Source organism: Canis aureus, chromosome 28 (genome assembly GCF_053574225.1).
Source record: "Canis aureus isolate CA01 chromosome 28, VMU_Caureus_v.1.0, whole genome shotgun sequence".
NCBI lineage: Eukaryota > Metazoa > Chordata > Mammalia > Carnivora > Canidae > Canis > Canis aureus.
In genome coordinates, this window is record NC_135638.1 from 20,087,719 (window position 1) to 20,103,459 (window position 15,741).

The window sequence follows — 15,741 nt, forward strand, 5'->3', positions numbered from 1 at the left end:
AGAGGCTCCCTGGACTGACAGGTCCTGGCTGCGTCACAGAGATTCCTCCTCTGGTCTTTGCATGTGTTATTGTGAAATCCGGTTCTTCAGAGGAGACATGCTCTATTGAGTAAGAGAAATGTGGCTAAAGGAACATACTAATGAGGCTGATTAGATGCTTTTATTGGCTGTGACCTTTCTACTTAACCCTGAGAATATGCTGTTTTGGGTTTTAAAAATAAATCATAAATCTCACATTTCTTTCATTTGGCCTCTGAGTCACATACAGACTTGCTCTGTGTAACAAGGTTTAGAGAGAAAAAAAAAATATTAGTGTGAGTTGGGATTTAATTTCAGGCAGTTAAGAACAATGCTATGCCCCTCTCAAACTTTCTGATGGAGAGAATGATGAGACAAGCCGTATGGGGGAGGGCAGAGTTTTTGTCTGAGAGCACCAAGCTCCATCATTTCTACTTCTGTTTCCTAGCAACTAGAAGAGGCCACTGTTGCAGCATGCACCTAGCATTCTGCAAATTGATCCAAGCACCTGTCAAGAGACACTTTAGAAATGAATTCTGTTGGACTACAGAGCATTGCTCAGTCCCTAGGTGACCATTTTTTTCCTCTCTTAAGATACATAAATATGAATTTCATCCTGATCTCTATCCTCTCCCTTGACACCCACAGTGTCATTTTTTCAGATAATTATTGTTAGTTAGTTTGGGCATCACCTCCTGCCATCTCAAGGACTTTGGCTCTCTCTGTCAATCCCAGGGAAGGGGCCATCATGCTAGCCCCGTGGTGGGTGGCCCCCATACCAGCAATGTCCAAGATGGCTCTTCTCCTTCCATCCCTGCCTGGCCCAGAAGACCACGCATGTGCCCAGCAGGAATGCAGCCTTCACAGTGGAGCATCCAAGACCATAGTGGGCGACATTTTTCATTTTCCTCTTCTATAGAATCAGAGGGCTTTATCATTCTTTTTGCACATTGCCTTTCTTAGTGCTTCATTTTACTTGTTTGATTTATCTACTGTTTCCCCCCCCTTAATCTCAGAGTATGAATAATTAGAAGAAAGCTGAGGTCACTAACAAAGTTTTATCACCTAGCGCTGCATTTTAGTGTATTAGTTGATGATGATTACTAGAAAGGTAGTCTGAACTTAAAAGAAAAAAAGTGGTGGGTGGGGGGGTGGGGGTAACTGGGTGACGGGTACTGAGGGGGGCACTTGATGGGATGAGCACTGGGTGTTATGCTATATGTTGGCAAATTGAACTCCAATAAAAAAATTAATAAAAAATAAAAAGTGGGTTTTATGGAGCACAGATGTTCAGATTGTTGGGGGTGGGGTTAGAGGCAGAGGGAAGGGCAATTTTCTTCATCTTTTAAGAGCTCCTGGCATTTAACTTGTACACTGTGGAAGCCTATTGCTCTCCCTGAAGGTACACAAATTCCTGGGGAGGCAAAAGAAAGGCTCTTTTTCATGGAGTCTTCTGGCTTTACATTCCTGCTTTCCCTGAACTGATTCAGGTTGAGGGTCCTATTGCCATCTGTCAGGTATTGTTTTTGCTCTGTGCTATGACAACCCAGACACAGAACTTAGCTTATTCTTTTGGGTCGCACACATGTACACACACATACACACACACGTGCGCACACACACACACACAAATACTCACAAAATCACTTGAAAGGCATGTGGGTGGGTTGCAGAGTGAATGTGTTTGAGAAACGGAGTGGAGATAGACTTCACAACAGGACAAACTTCACATTTAATATTACACATCTGGTTGTATTAGTCAGGGTTCTTCCGAGAAACAAAACTAGTGGGATCTATCTATCTATCTATCTATCTATCTATCTATCTATCAAGATAAATTTATTTGAAGGAATTGGCCCATATTTCCAGTTCAAATCTGAAGGCCATTGGACTGGAGACTCAGGAAGGAACTAATGTTGCAGTTCAAGTTCAAAGGCCACCTGCTGGCAGGATTCTCTCTGGCTGAGGAGGGGGAGGGATGGTCAGTCTTTTGTTCTTCTCAGATCTTCAACTGATAAAGAGAGCTACCCACATTATGGAGGGCAGTGTCCTTTACTCCAGGCCCATTGATTTTAATGTTAACCTATCCAAAACACCATCACAGAAACATACAGAATAATGTTTGACCCCATATCTGGGAACCCAATTGCCCAGCTGCTAACCTGAGTTGCTCAACATCCCCAGAGTCCCTGCTCTCCTCCTACCTCCAAATGCCTACTATTTATTTATTTATTTACTTATTGAGAGAGAGAGAGCATGCATAGGAGCAGTGGGAGAGGCAGAGGGGGGTGGGGAAGAGAATCTTAAGCAAGCTCCATACTCATCCTGAAGCCCAACATGAGGCTCGATCTCAAGACTCTGAGTTCATGACCTGAGCCAAAATCAAGAGTCAGATGCTTAACCTACTGAGCTACCCAGGGACGCCCCTTATGCCTGCTTAATTTTAACACTGTGAAGTTTGGCCACTTCTTTTGGTTGGCTCTTCTGAGTCTTATTTTCTGTCCCAAAGTGGCTTATCGATGTGTTTTCTTGAGCAAAAATAAGTTTCCTGGGACACCTGGGTGGCTCAGTGGTTGAACATCTGACTTTTGGCTCAGGGCATGATCTGGGTAGGGGGATCAAGTTCTGCATCAGGCCCCCTGCAGGGAACCTACTTCTCCCTCTGCCTATGTCTCTGCCTCTCTCTGTGTGTCTCTCATGAATAAATAAATAATATCTTAAAAAAAAAATAAGTTTCCTCCCTAGGAGCCCTGGGTCTAGATGTTAAGGCAATAATTTTTCCCACTCAGTCCCATCTATAAAAATGTTATCAGTCTAGTGGCAATTTAAAAAATCTTTCAGAATGCCCTCTTTTAAAGAAACTGAAGGGCAGCCCGGTTGGCTCAGCGGTTTAGTGCCGCCTTCAGCCCAGGGCCTGATCCTGGAGACTCAGGATCGAGTCCCACATCAGGCTCCCTGCATGGAGCCTGCTTCTCCCTCTGCCTGGTCTCTACTTCTCTCTCTTTTTGGGTCTCTCATTAATAAATAAATAAATAAATAAATAAATAAATAAATAAATAAATAAAATCTTTAAAAAAATAAACTTGAACAATCATTTGCATTTAATAAACTTATTAATACTTTGTATTATAAACAGACTACTTGGAAAGAGTCTCTTAAAAACAGAAAATTCCCCCGTGAGTTTAAAATATGGTTGTGTGTAACGTTTGCTTCCCCTGCAACATCTCAGGACACATCGATAATGAGAAGGCAGGCACAACTCATGTCGGCCTTTTATCCAGCAAGAGTTTAGCATGTGTAGCCCAGAAAGCCAGAATGCCCCGTGGTAGTTGGCTTCTGCTCTGGCTCAGTTCTACCTCCTACCCACAGCTAAAAATACCTCACTCCTGGCCAACACTAGAGTGGCCGAGGACAGTAACTGCTTTGAGGCAGAGAAGTTTTTTTCTATGAATTTTGTTCTTATCATCATTGTCAGCATGTATTTATTAAGATGGTAACAGCTAACTAACATTTTCGAGTTCCCGCTATGTGCTGGCACCTGTAGCAAGCGCAGTATATGCTTATCTCCTTTGATTTGTATAAATCCCTCTTACTAGGTATTCTTATCAGTTTCTTTTTAAGGCCAAGGAATTGGAGATTTGAGTGCCGTCCACAAGGTCACACAGCTGTGTGATCCTGAGGTTTTGATCCCGAGGCTGTGATTTTCATCCAAATTTAGCCAATATGCCAGGCTCTCTCTGGCCAGGTTCTTGGTATTCTGCTGGATGCCTTTGACAGCAAAACTCTAGGTTTTATAAAATCTTAATAATCCAGGGACACCTGGGTGGCTCAGGGGTTGAGCAACAGCGTTTGGCTCAGGTTGTGATTCCAAGATCCTGGGATCGAGTCCCGCATCGGGCTCCCCATGGGGAGCCTGCTTCTCCCTCTACCTATGTCTCTGCCTCTCTCTCTGTGTCTCTCATGAATTAAAGAAAAAATGATAAAATTATTCAATCGCATTACACAGCCACTTTGTAGCGCTTTACAATAAAATCAAGAACCCCCTTCCTTTTCTCAATTCTTTTTTGCAAATCAAGTTTAGTGGGTGGGAGAGGCCCTGGTAGGGGCGAGGAAGGAAGAACTCAGCTTCCTAAGGTTCTGGCCTGCCGTGTCTCATAGAATACGATGCTGGCTCGTTTTGCAGGGTTACAGCCCGGAGCCAATGCTGGTGTCAACACACACTGTGACACGGCGAAGGCCGAAGCATCATCCTCCAAGACTGCCAGCTGCTCTGATGTCTGTTATCTGTCTTGGTCTGAGTGACTTTCAGAAAAGAGGATTCTTGGACAACTCCCTGGGAAGTTACTTCAAGATGTGACAACTATCAAAGTCAGAAACAATAGAAAAATGTAAGAACAGTAACAAGAACATCCTGAATTTCACAGCAGGAGGGACTGGTGATGCTAACCACAGGGCTGATGGAGAGGAGGAACATGAGAATTGTCATTTGCTATCACTCTGGTCACTCCCGCAGTAAGGGGCAGGCAGTGATTCAGCGCCTCCTGAGGTCTTGGAGACCAAGAGGTCTGGTTAATACGTTGCACAGAAAGTATCTAGGCTGGAAGTGAATGATCCCGCTGAGAGGGGCTGAGGGCAGCCCTGCCTTGGTGATAGGACCCTGGTGGCCATGGGGGTGGGGACCTAGACCTCCGGGGGGCGGAGGAGGCAGCAGCAGCAGGATACTGTTCCCTACCAAGCAGTACAGACAGCCGGAGAAGTGCAGGACACACGGAAGGGCAAGATGACCTTCAACTCAGCTCTTAGGAGGCTACTGACAAAGGACAAGTAGAGCCTGAGACCTGAGACCACTGCTGCTGTCCTGATGCTTTGGCAGACACCCCAGCCCCAGGCTGCAGGCGCCACCGTCCCACTCCTTTCACCAGTGCAGAGTTAGTGGGGGGAAGCCAGCAGCCACGTGGGGCGATTAACTTAGTGACATTGCTCTTGATCATCTCTTTTCCTTGTTACCCAGGCACTATATGGTGATCCTAAAGGAGAAAAGAGGAGGAAGGAAGGCACGGAGGCAGGAGGGGAAGGAGGGGGAAAAGAGAAGGGAAGAAAAGAAAGGTAAACAAAGAGAAAGGGGTGCCATTGAGGGAAACTGGGTGAAGGGCCCATGGGACATCTCTGTGCCATATTTGCATGTAGATTCCTCTGAATCTATTTTTTTTAAAGATTTTATTTATTCATTCATGAAAGACATAGAGAGGCAGAGACACAGGCCAAGGGAGAAGCAGGTGCCATACAGGGAGCCCGATGTGGGACTCGATCCCGGGACTCCAGGATCACGCCCTGGGCCGAAGGCACATAGATGCTCAACTGCTGAGCCACCCAGGCGTCCCCTTCCTCTGAATCTATACTCATTTCCAAGACAAGCAAAAGAAAGATGAAATCCCAGAACTCCACCTCGCAGGAGTCCCACCACAATAGTGTGGAGCGTTTCCCTTGGTTTCATGTGTCTGTGTAATTCACTGGACTTAACAAAGCACGATCAATTACATGAGAGCTAATTACAGAGCAGAACCGAGTCATTCTCATCAAATGTTTTGCATCTTAATGGAGTTCCCACAATTCCTCCAGGTAAAGCTGGATCACAAGGACCTTAGCCAGCATTACACTAAGGATTCTGTTGCTTCAAACTGACAAAACTCCTGTAGGCAGCCCCTAGAACTCTGCCTGGAACGTGTTTATTGGCCTCTGAGCATACTATCTATCTCAGTTTCCCCCTAGAAAATACTCCTGCCCCACGGGCTCAGAAGCCTGCCATTTAGATAGGAAACAATTCTTATGCAGAAGTGAGTAGTATAGGCAACGAAGAGGGACGTCGCACACATGTTAGGATGTAGAAAGAGATTTCAGAGAAATCCATCTCGTGAGCCCAGAAGATGGAAAGGAAGGAGATGTGGTGAAGGGTGTGGGTTAGGTGCTGTCCCGACATCTGAAACCAGAAGGGCCTCGAAAGGCCTAACCACAGGGTCACCCCCCCCCCCCCCCCCCACTCTGCGCCTGTGGATAAGCTGCCTTAGCCAAAGGGCCCTGCCCGCCACCCACACCACGCACAGTGCTTGCTCACCCTTGAGGTCAGGCCACGGAGTCACTCAGACAAGCCAACCGCATCCTCCCTTGGGAACCTGGGGGCTGCCCACCCTCTTGAGACAGTACAACACCTGCCTCCACCGCCCCCCGCCGGTTCACCTGCCGTGCAACCCCTGCAACCCCTGCAAGGCTCCAGCTGCAGGCGGCTTCCTCCTCCCTCCCTGCGCCAATAGCATCTGTCCAGTGTCCCCGGCCAGCGTGTGGCCATCCCCCAAGCCCTGGGGCGGGACTCTCTCCTTCCCCCACAGGGTGACGAGGAGGCGACCACAGCAGGGTGGGGGTGCCACGTGGGCCGCCGCAGCCCTGCCCATCCAGGGGGCCGCGTGGCCTTCAAAGCGCTCCGTCTCCCGGGGCTTCCTCTTCTGTGTAGTCCGGGTCATAAAATAGCTGCTGGAGCTGGCTGAGTCACTTGTGTTCGCTTGATTTCCTCACGTCTCCTCCCTCTGCGGAGTAAATGTCCCCAAGGCCCGGGCTGGCCTCTCCGGGGTTGCTCCGCGGGCGTGGGAAGAGCCCCCCGGGCGGGGCGGCGGGCACCTGGGGCAGCTGCGGAGCAGCTGGGCGCAGGCCTGGGAGCCGCACAGGCGCACCCAGCTCGGCGACCCAGGCACCTCGTTGTCTCTGCGCCGCCCTGCTTTCTCGTTAGTGAGGTTTTTCCACATTAAATGTGTAAAAGGGCATAATCATAAGCATGCTTCTGAGTTCGAGGCATATTTGAGTAATTCAGAACAGGCGTCTGCTTTCCGAAGGGGCAAATAAAAGGAAAGGCTAGGAAAACAATCTCCTGAGATTATCTTTCCTTCAAGAACCAAAGGAATGAGAGTAAATAACTTAATTAAAGAAAAAAAGTGTCCCCGGCTATGTTTTGGGATCATTAGTCATATCTGTCCTTTCAAAGACCTTCATACTTTGTAGGGGGCCGGCAGGGGGCAGGAGTTCTCCCTTTAATTGTTCAAAATGATCCCACAAGGTGCAGCAGGAACTGAGCATTTGTTGAAGACCGGCGGGCAGTGTAGACGGTGCTGTTCTCAGATGCCAGAGAACTTAATGGTATAACCAGAAGCAGGATGGGACCTCCTGTTCCTGGTTACCAGCCTAGGACAGGTAAAATGCTCCTTAGAAAGCCTGTGATGGGGGATCCCTGGGTGGCTCAGCGGTTTGGCACCTGCCTTCAGCCCAGGGCATGATCCTGGAGACCCGGGATCGAGTCCCACGTTGGGGTGCCTGTACGGAGCCTGCTTCTCCCTCTGCTTGTGTCTCTGCCTCTCTCTGTGTGTCTCATGAATAAATAAATAAAATATTAAAAAAAAAAAAAAAAGCCTGCAATGTCTCTGGTTAGACGGTGGTGATCTCCACCACCCGCAGACTTAGCGGACAGCAGTGTCAACGGGAGAATAGACCGGCTGGTGCTCAGGCAGGGTCTCAAGGCCTGGTAGTGCCGTGGGGTCACACGCTCCAAGGGCTCCAGGGAAGCCATTCCAGGAGCTGTTCAGGCCACCACCTGGGTGCTTGGCTCTTCACAGCTCCAAAGAGGCCCCAAGAGTGGGGCACCTTGTTTCCGGGCACCTACTGGTTGATTTCCAGTCCCTCGTAAAAGTCTCCATGTCTTCTTGACTCTGCTGAAAGTGCTGTTGTGACACCTTCCACAGACTTGTCACCCCACGATGAGGACTTATGGACTGGGTTCTGCCTTCCTCAAGGCAGGACCAGGAGACTGCACAGTGGGAGATTAAATAACAATCCATAAAAACTGCTGATAAGTCTGATGTGGCCTCAACAAATCTCAGCCCGGGTCAGGCTTCCTTGACACCGGTGTGTGTGTTCACTGCTCTTCTTTGGTTACCAGGAGCAGAAGCACACTCACTTGGCTTTCCAGGGCACCGTTGTGAGAATACCATAGAATCAAGGACAAAGAATCTCCACCAAAGAGCCCAGCCTTAGAGGACCAGGGCTCACCCAGAGTGGAAGTGGTTGGGGAATGGAAAGGTCTAGGAGTGAGGTTATTCTGGTGCCCCCTGGGTAGCATGAGAACCCTGTAACCGTGGCCAGATAGTCTCTATCTTTGTTTTTATAAATCTGTTCGACTTCTCCTCCAGATACCGTTCAACCCTCTATGTGTCCTGTTCAAACTCCTCAGAATAGGGTTTGAGGAATGTACTGTACTGTCATCCTTGACAGGCAGTTTGGCCCCAAACTACACCACACGTGATCCCTTAGGTCCTGGATAGGCTGCCCCAGATCAGTCATCTGCCCCCTCTGGGGCAGGGTGGAGGGGTCCCAGGCAGGGTGCTAAGGCATCTACTGGGAAAACCCTTTGGCACCCCTGCGGGTATGTGGGCCTCAGGATGGTTTTCCAGCTCATTATAGCTTCTTTCTTCTTCCTATAAAGGATGTCTAGTAGTCAATATTTATGAAATTGGAGAAATAGGCTATTTCTTTTTTGAAATCATTATGAATTTTATTCCTTTTCCTTTCTTTTTTTTTTTTTTAAAGATTTTATTTATTTATTCATGAAAGACACACACAGAGAGAGGCAGAGACATAGGCAGAGTGAGAAGCAGGCTCCATGCAGTGAGCCCGATGTGGAACTCGATCCCAGAACCCCGGGACCACTATTTGAGCCAAAGCAGACGCTCAACTACTGAGCCACCCAGGTGCCCTTGTAAGTAGATATTAAATCACATCAAGATACAATCTTTCAGTGACTTTCCATTACCTTCAGGCTGAAATCTTAACTCCCTACGTAGCATGGTATTCAAGACCCTTAGAATCTGGCTGCACCCAGTCTCATCTCCTTCTCTTCCATTCCACATTACTTCCTTTCCCACACAGTACACAGCTACACACACACACACACACACACACACACACACAATGTGCATGCAGAAACCCTATGCTTTAGCCACATCCAAACTTTTCAGTCTTCTGCACTTATCATACTCTTTCATGTTTGGAGGCCTTTCTAGAACACCTTTCCCCTCTCTCTTCTGATTGATTCCTATTCATCCTTTGGGATTCACTGACAAGTCTTTTAATGAAAACTTCCCCAACCTACAGAGCTGACTTGGATAACCTCTGTCCTGTGCCCACAGCATATGACCTACCTAGAGGAGCTCAGCACACTGCTTTGTAACTGTTGACTTGCTTGCTTATTTTCTCTACCAGATGACACATTCATTGCAAGAAGGGGCTATATTTTATTCGCTATGGTATCTTAATAGTCTGCGGAAGCTTAAAAATTTTTTGAATGAATAAAGAATACATGAATGAATGAACCTCCTCCAAAATGGGTTCCTGTTGCAGAAGCAATGAAATGAAGTTAAGTACATGAACTTTGGAATCTTGAATACCAGCTCTGCCACTCATGAGCTGAGTGACGCCGACTCCTCTGGGCCTGCATTTTTTGTTGGGTTGGGTAAAGGATTAGGAACTGGAGGCATGTGGCCTGAAGTGCTGCTCTCTTAACTCTAGACTCTCAAGGACTGTGTCCACAGAGGGCCATCAGAGAACGTAAACAGGGCTTCCTGGCTCAGGACAGCTAGTCACCCATGAGATGGGACAAGATGTTCCTCCCTCTTGTAAGTCTTTGCTGTATAAACAGGACTGTTTAGTAGCAATTTTTGCTCCTTTAGCATTTTTACAAAGTGCTGCTTTGACTCAGTTTATTTTCTCTAATTGATCTTTATAAAGAACAAGGCTTTGGGATGCCTGGCTGGCTCTGTCAGAAGAGCATGCATCACTTAATCTCAGGTCTTGAGTTTAAACCCCACGTGCGTGCAGAGATTACTGAAACTAAATAAAAATAAAACTTTAAAATAAAATAAGATAAATAAAAATAAAATAAATTTAAAAAGAGAAGAGCGTTTTGATTCTGTAAATTTGGAACTAGCAAAAAAGAGAATGTAATTAGAATGTACCTATGTGTCTAGACTTTCTCTCTGTGCTATAACTCCCACCACCATGCTGCTTTAAAAATTTTTTTTAAAAACCCAACTTTTATTTGAAAATATTTAAAAAATCCTTCCTACTTGAATCTTCTTGATTTGGAATTTTTCTTTTCATCAAAATTCAGTGTTCTGGGACAAATAGCGTCCCAGAGACTTTATTCTAACAATGGTATATGAAATGTTCAAAAGGACCGTGAAATAAATGGATCATCCAAAGGACTTGCATTCTGGGCAGGATGCAGCTCAACTCACCCATTGCCAACTTACTGGTTTATACATCTACTGGCGGAATGTGCTGAATGTGCCCGAGCACGTGATTTCAGTTAGTTGTTGATTCCAAACCCATTGTCTTTCAAGTTTAATATTGGTCCGCCTGGTCACTGTGGCCAAGAACTGTGAGTGGAAAATAAAGACGAGGTGGGTTACTGGCCCCCAAGCGCCCCTCAAAGGCAAACCTTGCCTTTGATTGGGTTTTTATGTGGATGCTCTCTCCCCCTTACGGTGTTCAATACCCCTCGCGCTGCATGCCAGAGCTGAGTTATTGGCGGGGGAGTGTTTACTTGCCTTCTGGGGATAAGCTTTTAATCACCTACAAAGAGCGGTTGGCCTCCCCTAAAAACATTTCAATAAAGTGGGATTCAGCCCTTGGTCGATTCAGCCCTTGTCAGCCCAGATTTCCTCGTGCCAATATGCACCCAAGCCAGCAACGGAGGTCAAAAAGTCACTACGCATTGGCACGTCTTGCTGGCTGGCCTGTTCGGTAGATCCTTATTAAAACACAGGTGAACGTTGGCTAGCTTTTTTTTCTCACTATTATAAACACCGTCGTGTCCATTTTCATCCCTTTCTTGTCTCCTGCCTTTTGCAAAGACGGCTGTTATGGCTGGTGGACACGCTGAATTCATCGGTAGAGCTGTGAGCTTACAGGAGATTCCCAGCATCTCAGATGATTAGTGCTGATGATGCACATCAAGGGGTGAGGGGGTGTTATGAGATGACCCGGGAGCTGGCCAGATGGACCAGAACAGTTATGGGCCAACCCCTTCCTGGGATCCAGCTCCTCCGAGAGGAGGGCGGCTGAGCTCTCTGTCCACTAGATGGCACAGTGGCACTGGGCACACACAGCTTGGTGTGTCCCTGGGGCTCCTGCATGCCCTGTTCTGGCTTGATCTTCCCTGAATGAAAGCTGGTGGACAGTAAAGGCAAGGAGCTGGGGATAAACTCCCTGATATCCTGTATCTTGGAACTATTTCTCTAAATCTTCAAGTACACGTCATGAAACTGTGTGGGTTTTGTAAAACTCTGGGCAATAACTAACGACGAGGAACCACAAAAATACAAAAATGCTTGATCGTGTAGGAGGCATGCCATTTCAAGTGCATCCGACCATCTCTGATACTTAGGAAATGTATCCTGCTATTTTGAGGAAAATATGTGACTTACTGAGCTCTTGTGTTATGCCACGTTGTCTTAAGTGCTTTAGATGCATTCATTCATTTAATGCTTATAATAATTTGTGAGGTGGGTGCTATTAACATAGTAATTTTGCAGACAGGGAAGCTGAGGCACAGACAGGCAAGTTACAGTCACGGAGCTCTTAAGTGCTGGAGCTGAGACTCAAACCTTGTGAGTCTGGGCTCTTAATGACTCTATAATCCACCAAAGAAAAGTCTGGGGAGCTCTGAAAATAAATTTTTTTATGCTTCCCCATTACAAAAGTCTTAGGCTTTAAACATTTTTCTCCTTAGTATCCCCCCTTTAACAATACTGCATTGGGACATCACGTTCTACGTCAGTGTCGGCGTATCCATGCTCTCATGTTCTAGTTTTACAGTAAATGTCACCGTCCTTACAGAAATAATGCTGGGATATCATAATTTTTTGTCCTTCTATGTAGAAGAATATTGCTGTAAAAATATTGGCCTGCTGATTCTCATTCTTATTTTTATTCGCAGATAGGGAAATTAATATGCTAAGCCATTTATCCATTTAAGGGTACTAAAGCCATGGCTAGAGAATTTGTTCTTCCATTTATTCACTGACAGTAGAGAACACATGCAATGTGCCTGGTCCTGAAGTTAGAGAACTCGAGCAGGTTTGCCATCTTCACATCACTCACCTGTGGGAGAGGAGACAAACACAGGAAAAGGCCATGGAAAGCAATGTCGTTGGTGCTGTAAAAGAGCTTTGGGCAGTTGTAGGGGGAAGGGGTCGCCTAAGTCTTTGGGGGTTGGAGACAGCAGGGTCAGCTTCACAGAGGACAAGAACCCTGGGCTGAATTGTGATGAATAAGCAGGAGTCCCCTAGGTAAACACAGTATTCCCAGGGAAAGGGAATGCTCAGATTTGGACACTGTGGGAGATGCACCTGGGAATTCCCAGAAGCCAGTCACCAAGTTCATGTTCGGGAGTCAGTCAAGTTGGAACTTCATTCCGTAGCCCATGGAAAGCCACGCTGGGCTTTCCAGGAAGGAAGTGATATCATCAGGCTTGTGTTTTAGGAAGTTGACTCTGGCCTGGAGGATGGATGGTGGGGGGTGGGGGTGGGGGGGACAGCAGCTAGACTGGATGCAGAGCCCTGTTAGGAGCTTTTGGCAACAGTCAAGATGAACTCAGGTCACTAGGGTGGGGCACGCTGAGTGGGATGGATGGACAGAGTTTTAGGGACGTTTTAGAGAAACTATAAGTAGGGCCTTTATTTGTATATGTAGGTATGAATAATATGAATAATTTATAGCGCGCTTTCTCCTGCAAAGGATTTGAGGTAGTCCTGCAGGACTTGATCGGATAATTGCAGGGGCCAAGGGAGAGGGAATTACCCAACAAGATTCCCATTCTCTGGATTGGATGATGTAGTGGACAGAGTGCTCTTAATCAATACAGGAAATGAAAGGAAAGGAGGCAGTGCTCAGGGGGTTGTCCAATGTTTGATTTCAAACATATTGCATCTGAAGAATTGTGGGCCATCAAGTGGCTACCAGGATCTGTCCCTTGTGAGCAGAGCTGAGGTCAGAAATACAGAATTTGGAATGATGAGCATAGAGGGTAGATGTCATTACAGACACTGATACAACTGTGAACTGGTAAGTTGTTTACAGATGTTTGGCTGTTTAGTATCTCATAGATCTCTCTGCATTGTATCACTTTTCTTCAAAAGTTTAAATACCATAAAGACAGCTTCAGGGGGTAGTAACAGAACTGAGCCAGGAATATATATAGTGTCTCCAGGATTTCCCTCAGTCTGCTTTTTCTTACGCCTCAAGTCCTATGCACATTTTATAATCAAAGCTCTTCCCAAGATAAATCAAAGACTGGTGCAGAGGGAGAAGCCCTGGACATTTTGCCCAGGTCATTTGCAGATTCTAGACAGCACTTCACCATCAGAGCTTGAGTAACACTCTGGTTTTTTGAAGACTTGGGAAGAACACACTTCCACAGCAGGTAAGCAATGGGAGAGGGCTGGAGCTGGCTTCAGGCTTGTATTTATTTTAAAACTGTGTAAATGTTTAAAATATGATATGTAAACTTTCTTTTACAAATTAGCCTTGATGGTTAACCATTAGGTTTCTCTAGGTGGGAGGAAACACTGTGCGTTGTTTTGGAGAAGCGGAAGCAGAAAGGCCACTTGCTCGATGGTACAGGGGGTGAGAAAACGGGTTTGCCATCTGCTTTCAGCTTTGGCAAAAAAGAGAAATGGAAGGCAGATGTGCCAGCACTTAGGCGAAAGTATATGGGATGTACCTTATTCCTCCAACCTCAGAGCTTTTGCCCCGGTCACAAACAACTCCTGAATCCAAGTGGCTTACACCAGCAAACATTCATTTCTCCATAAGGCAACGTGAGAGCAGTGGATTGGCCATGGCTCTGCTCAAGGTCGTGGGCGGACTATGGGTTGGCATCTCCCATTTCCTTCTGGGGCTTAGACCACAGAAGCAGCCCTCATCGGCAACACGCAGCCTTGTAGCAGAGTGCAGATGCACAAGCCTGAGCCAAGCCTTGCAATCCCACTCCCACCGGTTGTTCAGAAATGGCTTGTGCCATGCCCACTTGCATTCCACCGGCCAAAGCAGATCACATGGCTCAACCCAAAAGGATGTGTTATAGGAACGGACATGAATACTTGAGCGTAGTAATATCATCGGCCACAGCTATTCATTCTTTTGCCAAGTATTTATTGAATGTCAGCACTCTACTGGAAATCGATCTGTAGAATTAGATCTATTCCCTGTCGCCATGGAGCTTATAGTCCAATGTGGGGCACAAATGATAAAACCAGCAATTTCAATAAAGCCTGAGCCTGGTCTCAGATTTCAGACCTCTTTCAAAGGCAGTGGAGGCTGCGTAGAATGATTGCCATGAACTTTTAGGATGAATTGTTTCGGAATGTTACCACATCAAGGCCTAAACAATAGTTTTCCATGGAAGGGGTGGGGAGTGGTGGAGTGAGTCTGTTCTTGAAAATTTTACTCAGGTCACTGGCCTCCTGGGACTCTTTATGGCTTTCTTTGCTGAGACAGTGGCAGGCCTAACGCGTTACCTATCTTGACAATTTTTTGTCCCACTTGCCCTCTGCAAACCGAATCCCATCTCCCTTCCCTGTCTGGTTATGTCCTGAATCAGGGAGGCCTTAAACAGATCCAACTCTGTGTTCGGAAACTGAGGATGAAGTCACCCTTGGCTATTTGTCTCTTGAGGACTAGCTGCCCAAACATGGAAAACTGAGTTCCTGCCATATTCTTAGGCCTTCTCTATTACCCACCATGCTCTTCTAAACCCTCCTGGTCATACTTTGACCCAACCTCCCAAGGTCTTAAGGCTCCCACCCAATGATTCACTTTACACTTGTTGGACCCCCCAGTCTACTCCCTCAACATCTTAAAAGAAGGCTATCTCTCAGAAGACTCTTTCTTGTGGGTGCCGTTTTTCCAACCCTCTTGAACTCAAGACCAGGAGATTCAGGAATGTTCTCCTTACTCCCCAGTATGGTTTCCTATACACTCCTGTAACATTCTGTGTGCCTTTGAATGGTGAAATTATTGGTAAATATATATATATATATATATATATATATATAATCTCCACTGGGGTTCAGGGGAGGCCCTGGCAGAGGATGATTGCTGCTTTTCTTCATACTCAGTGCTTAGCGCAACCAAAATGTTATGCAGGTATCAAGGGGTGCACCTATGCACACGGCAAACAGGTAATGCCCAGGGAGGGCTTTGAATTATGGCAAACCAAGAGTTTCCATCAATGACTCATTCAAACTTACCTTTTATATGAGTTCTGGCATCAAGAACAGTGACCCTGGACATTGGGATATAAATACACCCAGAGGTTCTAGAGAAGTTTACACAGGACTAGTTAGGGCTGAAAGCAAGCCAGCCAAGTGGGGAAATAGCTCAAGTGCCCTGTCTGCAAAGCTTTACTAAGATTTATTTGGAAAGTTATGGTCTCTCCCAAAATGAATCCACAGATTGCCTTGCTCTGATTATAAGAAGAACATTGAGATCTTTATTAACAGTCATCATTGGATTCTTTCCCTCCTTAAGGAGATTAATTAGGTAAATTTCTTTACAGTAACACCAACTTTCTTGGAAAGAAACCATACAACTTCAGAATGACTTTGAGTTTATATCTGAAAACCA